Raw genomic sequence first — 10818 nt, forward strand, 5'->3', positions numbered from 1 at the left:
AATAGATGTTTTGAGAAAATTTTGGTGGGAAATCCTGCTTCATTCACCATAAAGCTCTGATTTGGCCCCCGCAGACTTTTTTTGTTTCCTAAATTAAAAGAACACCTGAAAGGAATGCAGTTTCCTTTGATTGATGGTGCTAAAACTGGCACTTTGGAGTGGTTCCCATTTAAAAGATCTGATTTTTACAAAGAATTATAACACTTAGTAAGTCAGTATTTGCTAAATAAAGATTTTTTTTTCAACGTTTTCCACGAACTTTTTGAATTACCCACGTGTATAAATATATATATATATATATATATATATATATATATATATATATATATATGTATATATATATATGTATATATATATATATATATATATATATATATATATATATATATATATATATATATATATATTCATCATCATCATCATCATCATCTCCTCCTACCCCTATTGATGCAAATGGCATCAGTTAGATTTTGACAGTTGTCTATCTTAAGCTTTTAATTCAACACTTCTCCATTCATCATCTCATACTTCACGCTCCATATTATTATTATTATTACTTGCTAAGCTACAACCCTAGTTGGAAAAGCAGGATGCTATAAGCCCAGGGGCTCCAACAGGGAAAATAGCTCAGTGAGGAAAGGAAACAAGGAAAAATAAAATATTTTAAGACGAGCAACAATATCAAAATAAATATCACTTTATAAACTATAAAAACTTTAACAAAACAAGTGGAAGAGAAATAAGATATAAGATAGAGCAGTGTGCCCGAGTGTACCCTCAAGCAAGACAACTCTAACCCAAGACAGTGGAAGACCATAGTACAGAGGCTAAGGCACTACCCAAGATTAAAGAACAATGGTCTGATTTTGGAATGTCCTTCTCCTAGAAGAGCTGCTTACCACAGCTAAAGAGTCTCTCCTACCCTTACAAAGAGGAAAGTGGCCACTGAACAAGTACAGTGCAGTAAGAAGAATTGTTTGGTAATCTCAGTGTTGTCAGGTGTATGAGGACAGAAGAGAATATCTAACGAATAGGCCAGACTGTTCGGTGTGTGAATATGTAAGCAAAGGGAAAATGAACCGTAACCAGAGAGAAGGATCCAATGTAGTACTGTCTGGCCAGTCAAAAGACCCCATAACTCTCTAGTGGTAGTCCTCAGCCCTGTAGCCTCGTTTTTCCAACTCTTCTATGGCCTTGTGGAGCCCAGTTAAAAGTCTGGAGAACTAATATCTCTTGGGGAGTGTGAAGAGCTTGCCCAAACCATCTCCATCTACCCCTCACCATGATCTCATCCACATATGGCACTTGAGTTTTCTCTCTTATAGTTTCATTTCTATCCTGTCCTGCCATTTGACTACCAATATTTTTCTAGGGCTTTGTTCTCAAATCTACAATACCTGTTGGATATTGTTTGACTGTCACACAGTAACATCGATCGTACTAAAACTGATTTATAGCCTTACTTTTATACGTAACTTCAGGCAATTTGATTTCCAAGTTTTACCTAACCTAGCCATTGTCTGGTTTGTTTTTTTCAATCTTTCATTAAAATCAAATTCTAAAGATCCTATATTAGAGATCATAGTTTCCAAATACTTAAATGATTCCACCTCATTAATCCTTCTCCTTCCAATGATATTTCATCTTTCATTGCATATTGCGTTCTCGTTATCTGTCGTTCTATTTACCTTGAGCCCAAACTCACGTGATACTTCGTGCATTCTAGTGGTGTTCTGCTGATAAGGACAGCGTCAACAGCATATTCTAGGTCAGCTAATTTCCTGTTATCAATCCAATCCAATCCTTCTCGACCATCCTCAACTGTTCCATGCATTACAAAATCCATGAGAAGGATAAGCAACATAGGTGACAACACATTCCCTTGGAGTGCTCCACTGTTCATTGAACTAACATTAACTTTTCTCATGAAAAGACTTTATCAAATTTACATATTGAAGAGGAATTCCATAATAACGCAGGACTCTTCACAAAATTGGCCGATGCACAGTATCAAAGGCTTTTTCAGTCCCCAAATGCCATCCAAAGGGAATTTCTACATTCTGAGCATTGCTGAACATGTCTTCAAATTAAAATTTGGTCAGTACATCTACCTTTTCTAAATCCTGTTTGCTCATCTCCCAGCTTTTCATATATCTTTCTCTCTAGTGTTTTTAGAATGAGCATACTATAATTTTCATGGCAACTGACGTAACCGTGATGCCTCTGTAATTATTGCAATACGTCAGATCTTTTTTGCTATTTTCACCAACACTCCTAACTCCCATTCATCAGGTTTTGCCTCTTCACGCCACATTCTACAAAATAATCTTGTAGTTATTCTGGGAGTCGCTTCCATTTCCGCCAATACCATCTAACCAGTTATTCCATCGTATCCAGGGGCTTTCCATCTTTTTAGTTTTTTGATAACAGTTTCGACTTCAAACATACCGTATTCATCCATGGGCACATCAAAGTCTTCCTCAGCTTTAGGTATATCATTTAGGTATATGCTTTCCTGTCTAAATATTCTCTCAAGTCATTCCTGGCTTTTCGTTAGACTTCCCTATCAATACTGGAATACTTAGCATTCTCTATCTTGTAATTTTCATATATATATATATATATATATATATATATATATATATATATATATATATATATATATACAGTATATATATATATATGTATATATATATATATATATATATATATATATATATATATATATATATATATATATATACTGTATATATATATATATATATATATATATATATATATATATATATATATATATATATATGAAAATTACAAGATATATATATATATACTGTATATATATATATATATATATACAGTATATATATATATATATATATATATATATATATATATATATATATATATATATACATATATATAAAGAGAGAGAGAGAGAGAGAGAGAGAGAGAGAGAGAGAGAGAGAGAGAGAGAGAGAGAGAACTTTCTAGAAAATCAGTGGCGAACCATCATTAATCCAAAATAAAAAGAGATTTCTACTCATGAGGTTTATTGGCACTGATTGCATCTTGTGAACGTTATATTTCGTAATATTTATTAGTAATAACCTCATTGTTGTTGGTTCTCCTGTTAGTCTTATAGAGCCCCAGTCAACTTTGATCACATTATTTGTTTATGAGCTTTTTCAATAGCTAGAACGGAAATTCTTTTTAAAACTTGTTAATAGCAGAGTAAGTTGACAACTTTTGTGCCACAATACCCTTTCTCACTTTTGCAAGAAATTTTTCTAACAGTATTTTGGCCCTTGAGTCTAATTTCACTGTCATTGCACATTTAATTCATCTTTTGGACACTTTCTCACAAAAAAAGCATTCTGTTGCAGCCTATAATTTGTAGTAATTTGCTATAGATACTTTATTCTGCAGCTACAGCAGAAGTTGACATTTTCTGAGCTTTGAAACTTCACGCATTCAAACTAACCCTTCGAATCCTATAATATTATGCTTTGTTTTCCAGCAAATTTGGTTCTATCCTTGCACCTACTGTACATCGTCTTCCTGGGTCAAGCTTAACAGGCATTCCTAAAGTACTCTATCCATCAAACGCTTTTTTTTTTTTTTTTTTTTTACGCTACTTTGTTGTGGAGACTTAGGATCCTCATCCTTGTCTTGTTGACAAAGGCAACATTTTGTCCAATAAGTGTGTCATGATTTATTAATAATTTCCTTATAAGAATAAATTTGGAGGCTCAGTGCAATTCCTTTTACTACCTCCATGTAATAGACCTTTTACTGTACGGGATGCAACTACATTCTTGCATTCTGCCATATACCTAGTTCCATTTTCCTTTTTATCCAGTGTCATGAGTCCTGTCCAATCTATATAAAATCGAGATAAAAAAAAAACCCATTAACCATTGCTTGGCTCTCCGACACTGTCATATCTAATCAACTCATAGGTAGGATATCTACGCCATCAACTTAGGTGCGACTCCTTAACTTTATTGCAGTTACCTAAGAGCTCTTTCATAGATGGCACTGAGCCCCTTTCTGCTACTTTTACTTCAGGGTACAAGTAGCATAAAAATCAGTTTAAGCTTGCTCGAAAATTCGTAAATCTCTCCGATCACCTGATTTGATGGATTACATTAATAGTAGTATTTTTTTTTTTTTTTTTTTTTTGGTTGAGTGGTCATGTTAGAAAATGGATAATCGGCTGAAATAGACAAACAACACATTAAGGCGCTACTAAGGCAAAAATCTGGATTGTAATATCACCATCTCCTGGATTCTTCTTAAAAATCATGTTACCTGCACTATCACTACTGTACTCGAACCCAGAAGGGAAAGCTTCACAACAACCATTTCTTTGTACTTTGCCAAATAACGCTCGAATCATGCTTAAAGGGGGAACCCTTTACTTAATTAAAACCAAATGCAGATACTCTTAAGTACTGTACTTACTTTTCTTTGGGCAGCAATCCTGTATAACAACATAAAATATGAGTAAAAAAATCAATAAAATAACTCACTAATTAGTGTTTTCAAGAATCCTCTTAAATAATATGAATGTTGTAGATATTTCAAGAATCCTTTTAAGTGAAACTGATGGTGTTTATCTTTTAAGAATCCTTTTAAGCAAAAAGAATGTTGTAGATCTTTCAAAAATCTTTTTAAGTAAAATGAATGTTGCAGAACTTTTAAGAATTCTTTTAAGTAAAATGAATGTTGTACGTCTTTCACGAATCCTCCTAAACAAAATTAATGTTGTAGATCTTTTAAGAATCCCCCTAAATAAAATGAATGTGGTTAATCTTTCACAAATCCTCCTAAATAAAATGAATGTTGTAGATCTTTCAATAATCCTTAAAAATTAAATGAATGTTGTAAATCTTTCAAGAATCCTTCTGAATAAAATGAATGTTGTAGATCTTTCAAGAATCCTCCTATATAAAATTAATGCTGTAGCACTTTTATGAATTCTTGTAAGTCAAATGAATGTTGTACTTTTTTTAAGAATCCCCCTAAGTAAAATAAATGTTGTAGACTTTTTTAAGAATCCTCCTAAGTAAAATTAATGTTGTAGATCGTTTAACATTCCCCTTAAGCAAAATGAATGGTGTAGATCGTTTAAGAATCCTCCTAAGTAAAAAAAATGTAGTGTATATTTCAAGAATCCTCATAAGTAAAATGAATGTTGTAGATATTTTTTTAATCATCCTAAGTAAAATGAATGTAGAAAATCTTTTACGAATCCTCCCAAGAAAAATGAAAGTTGAAGACTTTTTAAGAATCCTCCTAAGTAAAAGGAATATTGTAGATCTTTCAAGAATCCTCCAAAGTTAAATGAATGTTGTAGAACTTTCATGAATCATCCTAAGTAAAATGAATGTTGTGAATCTTTTAAGAATCCGCCTAAATAAAATGAATGTTGTAGCTCTTTTATGACTCCTAAATCAAAAGAATTTGTAAATCTTTTAAGAATCCTCCTAAGTGAAATGAATGTTGTAAAACTTTTAAGAAACCTTCTAAATAAAATGAATGTTGTAGATCTTTCAAGAATCCTCCTAAGTAAAACAAACTTTGTGAATCTTTTAAGAATCCGCCTAAATAAATTGAATATTGTAGATCTTATAAGAATCCTTCGAAGTAAAATGAATGTTGTAAACTTTTTAAGAATCCTCCTCAGTAAAACGAATGTTGTAAATCTTTTAAGAATCCGCCTAAATAAAATGAATATTGTAGATCTTCTAAGAATCCTCCGAAGTCACATGAATGTTGTAAATCTTTCAAGAATCCTTCTAAGTAAAATGAATGTTGTAGATCTTTCAAGAATCCTCCTAAGTCAAATGAATGTTGTTAATCTTTTAAGAATCCTTCAAAGTAAAACGAATGCTGTAAATCTTTTAAGAATCCGCCTAAATAAAATAAATGTTCCATCTCTTTCATGACTCCTCCTAAGTCAAATGAATGTTGTAAATATGTTAAGAATCCTTCCAAGTAAAATGAATGTTGTAGACTTTTTAAGAACTCTCCTAAGTAAAACGAATGTTGTGATTCTTTTAAGAATCCGCCTAAATACAGTGAATGTTGTAGCTCTTTGATGACTCCTAGGTAAATGAATGTTGCAGATCTTTGAAGAATCCTCCTAAGTAAAATCAATGTTGTAAATCTTTTAAGAATCCTTCTAAGTAAAATGAATGTTGTAGAATTTTTAAGAAACCTCTGAAGTAAAATGAATAGTGTAGATCTTTCAAGAATCCGCTTAAATAAAATGAATGTTGTAGCTCTTTTATGACTCCTCCTAAGTCAAATGAATGTTGTAAATGATTTAAGAATCCTTTGAGGTAAAATGAATGTAGTAGACTTTTTATGAATCCTCCTACGTAAAATGAATGTTATAGATCTTTCAAGAATCCTCCTAAGTACCATGAGTGTTTTAAATCTTTTAAGAATTCTCCTAAGTAAAACGAATGTTGTAAATCTTTTAAGAATCCGTCTAAATAAAATGAATGTTGTAGCTCTTTCATGACTCCTCCTAAGTCAAATGAATGTTGTAAATATTTTAAGAAACCTTCTATGTAAAACGAATGTTGTAGACTTTTTACGAATCCTCCTAAGTAAAATGAATGTTGTAGATATTTAAAGAATCCACCTTAGTAAAATGAATGTTGTAAATCTTTTAAGAATTCTTCTAAGTAAAACGAATGTTGTAAATCTTTTAAGAATCCGCCCAAATAAAATGAATGTTGTAGCTCTTTCATGACTCCTCCTAAGTCAAATGACTGGTGTAGATCTTTCAAGAATCCTCCTAAGTCTAATCAGTGAGCCATGATTTCTTACAGAATCTTAATGTAAATAGCTATTTTGAGGCCCAGGGCTGAGCGTTTATCTGTCTACCACTCTCTAATCATAATTTCTTGCCGTGCAATCTACAACTCATTCACGTTAACTTGAATCCCATTATCCTTGGGTAATCTCTCTCGTCCTGTCCCATCTTGTTAATTCATGTATCCTTAACTGAATTGGTGTTAGCTCAGCATTATTTGGGATACTAGGTTTATTGCATTTCATTCACACTCTTGGGTGGTTCCAAAACCCGCTATAATGATACACTACAAAGATGTCACCCGTGAAGCTTAGTCGTGTATGAGAATCACTACATTTACAAGCAAATTTAACTTCAGAATATTAGTAAGCAGAAAATCATTTGAAAGACCACTTGGATTTCAGATGGCCATTTGGCAGTAAAACAAAAAAAAAGTTACACTCAAAAGATGGTGCTCAGATCACCATTTGCAGGATTCCTCTAATTATTGTTCCCTCTGCCCCAGGACCCTACTACAGTACTATTCTACTCAAAAAAAAAAAAAAAAAAAAAAAAAAAAAAAAAAAAAAAAAAAAAAAAAAAATTGGCATTGCATGTTTAGCAGACAAGGAAGTTGCATGAAAGAGTTACTGGCAACACTAGATGATGGTTGAATAATTTCTTTAATAGCAGGGGGGGGGGGTGAGATACAAACAGTCAAGTAATTAAAAGCTAATAATGAGGCACTTGAGTAGTTACCTTTCTTCCGACGACGTCCTGTAAAATAAAATAAAAATTACATAAACTCAACAATCTACAAAAACAATGAAATAAAGAAATATCAATTATTATTTTAGAGAAACCTCCATTTCACATCTAAAATACCTTACAATATCCAAACTGCAATTGCATGGTGTCTCCGAGACTGGCTTTAATCTATCAAGATATCTATTGGAAATGCAAAACTTACAACCCTAATTCTAGATATTCAATTAATTTGATCATAAACTTGAAAATGCAAAATGGGTACTAAATGTAAGTACTTCAATATTTATTTATCCACCAGGCCTTCCATGAGGACCGTCCAAAATTAATATATTATAAAACGAAAAAGAAAATGAGAAGCTCAATTCCATTTTCCCTTAGAATTACATTATTGATGGGTTCAAAGATAATCTCGAAGATGAAACATTTTATATACAAACGTACCATGATCAAATTCGCCATACACATATTTACACACACACACACACACACACACACACACACACACATATATATATATATATATATATATATATATATATATATATATATATATATATATATATATATATTCAAATAAGCCATATATATTTTTGTTACATTAATGTCTGGATTCTCTTAACGACCTCGGGATCAGAGCCCCAGGCGAAATCACACAAAGACAAGAGCTTGGCTCCGGCCGGGAATCGAACCCTGGTCGGCAAGCTGGTCGGCAAGCTTGCCGACCAGGGTTCGATTCCCGGCCGGAGCCAAGCTCTTGTCTTTGTGTGATTTCGCCTGGGAGCTTGCCGACCAGGGTTCGATTCTCGGCCGGAGCCAAGCTCTTGTCTTTGTGTGATTTCGCCTGGGGCTCTGATCCCGAGGTCGTTAAGAGAATCCAGACATTAATGTATCAAAAATATATATTGCTTATTTGAATATGAAAAACACGTAAACATGTGCAAAATTTATCATATATATATATATATATATATATATATATATATATATATATATATATATATATATATATATATACATATATATATGTGTGTGTGTGTATTTATATGTTGTATGTATGTACCAGTATAGTTATATTTATTGCTATCGGCAGGAAGACGTTCTCAACGAGGCTGATCATCGATCACCGTAGCAAGACCTGACCTGGTCGGCGGTTGTGCGGGTGACCGCCCAGAAATCGATGGTGCCGTCGGCGAATAAGCCCTTGATTACCCACCTCCAAGGTGTGATGCTAGCAACCTCACGCCCCTATACTTCAGGCATAACCTCAGGCCTCAGGTGAAATATAAATAAACTGAAAATCTATTTAAAATCTCGTTTTCCACGCTGTAAAAACAATGGAATATTGATAACATCGATTGGATAATGAAAAAGAATGGATCGATTATCATATATCCGCAAATAGTAACCCCAAGGTCATTTCAGAGCCCCTACCTCCTGGACAGCGTTGCATGTAATTGCCATAGATGTATGCGACGGGGCATGATGTTAAGTACTGTACTGTTAGCTTATTAATATCCTACAATGAAGTGACTTTATCTGAAACAAACAACTGAACTTGTATTTCTAATTTTACAATCACAAAAAGAAGCAAAACTTGCACCCAGAAGAGTACACCAACACAGCTCTTTCGTGTAACATCTAATTACTTTCATTGTCTTATACTGACCAAGAAACGTAAACTTAGCCAAAGGATTTTCTTTATTCCAGTAGAACACAAAAACTCCTTTCGTCGGCAGATAACGTAACCCCAGATTGGCAAAAGGGAGCTCTCAGAAACAAAAGAGTTACGTCGCCCAGTATCTCAACCTTCAAAGAGATGTGAACAAACATTGTAACCCCAAACGATAACAAAGCACAACATGGCATCCACGTCGCAATGCTTGCCCAACGTCAGGCGTTCCTCGTCCATTGCTTTTCTTCTCTCTCGCTGCTCCTTGGGTCAGGCACCTCTTTCCCGGCAGTGTCTCTATTACCAGAGTTCATCACCATCACCAAGGCGTTTACAAAGAAACCTCCCGAAGACAAACATTCGTACCGTAAAAGATCTCGAACGCAGAAAGTGTCAGGAGTTGGTTGCAGGGGATGGGCTATCTCAAAACGAGAGAAGCAAAAGCTACAATGAAAGGCAAGACAGCTTAATCGAGGTGAAGAAGGGCTTTAGTTAAGCTCACGAGGAAGATCGCTGTGTCATCATAGCGCCCCAGTAAACTAATGTAATCTATTGTATGTTTTGAGTTATGAAGGTCAGCAACAGGATGTGAATTCATGGGGAAATACTACATAAATCTTGTAAACTTGACAGATGGCTTAAACATTTCTATTCGTGACAATTCCTTGATTGTATACCTACAAACCTCACTACTGTAGCATTTTTCAGTGCTGCAATGAAAATGTTACAACGATGCTCAGTAGACAGCGATTTATAATTAAATGAATATTTAAGGGTCTTCACAAAAAAAAAAAAAAAAAAAAAAAAAAAAAAAGCCATTTGTCTACAATAAAGGAATTCGTCATTTTTAACAAAAATAAAGAATCAATTTAGATTTTTTTCTGTACGTGACGTAGGCCTTGAATGCTCAATTCATGACAATGACAATTTAGTAATAAAACAGAATCTGCAAGTTTTCACTATAGCACATAAAAATAGATTTTTTTTTTTTTTTGCGCAAGAGTTCACAACTTTTTTTATAGCTGTGACAATCTCTGATAAAACTACCAGCAAAAGTGAGGTTTGAGTGAATGAGGGCGTTCCAATTGTCTGAAGAGCAAGTCATGGACCGAGGTCAAGAAGCCATAGGGCCTCATGGGTCGAGGTCACTGAGTCCAAAGAGAGACTTTTTCTCAACAGAGACGACAGGATGGTTTATTGGTTGTGCCAAGTGGCCCTTGCACATCCTCCCTGAGAAGAGAAGCGGTTAGCACACCATCGCTAAAACATGATGTCGTCATTTTCATCACTTCACTTTATCTAAGCATAAAATACTTTTGATTATACATTTCAAATTGATCTTATAATGATTCTAAAATCCTGAAAAGATTCAAGAAGTTCGCACAGTGAAAATTTTAATGGTATTTTGAAAGGGTGAAAAGTTTTCATTAGAGTCAACTAATTACAGTATTTCTTTGTCTCAAAAATTTTGAGAAATTTTATTATTCTCTATGTCAAAATAGGTCAAAGTCGCAATCATGTTGAACTACTCATTAAACAAACATCTAATTCAAGATTCATAAACAAACATCTA

The 10818-nt window shown here is 33.6% G+C and overlaps 1 long non-coding RNA gene across 1 annotated transcript in view; it reads right to left on the reverse strand.

Moving 5' to 3' along the window:
- The window catches only part of LOC137627730 (uncharacterized), a 281697-nt gene that overhangs the window by 60952 nt on the left and 209927 nt on the right, over window positions 1-10818 (reverse strand). Inside the window, exon 3 of the long non-coding RNA XR_011041210.1 lies at window positions 7568-7585. This is a non-coding gene — a long non-coding RNA (uncharacterized lncRNA). The remainder of the gene's footprint in view (window positions 1-7567; window positions 7586-10818) is intronic.

The sequence above is a fragment of the Palaemon carinicauda genome, chromosome 2, assembly GCF_036898095.1.
Source record: "Palaemon carinicauda isolate YSFRI2023 chromosome 2, ASM3689809v2, whole genome shotgun sequence".
In the NCBI taxonomy this organism is placed as follows: domain Eukaryota; kingdom Metazoa; phylum Arthropoda; class Malacostraca; order Decapoda; family Palaemonidae; genus Palaemon; species Palaemon carinicauda.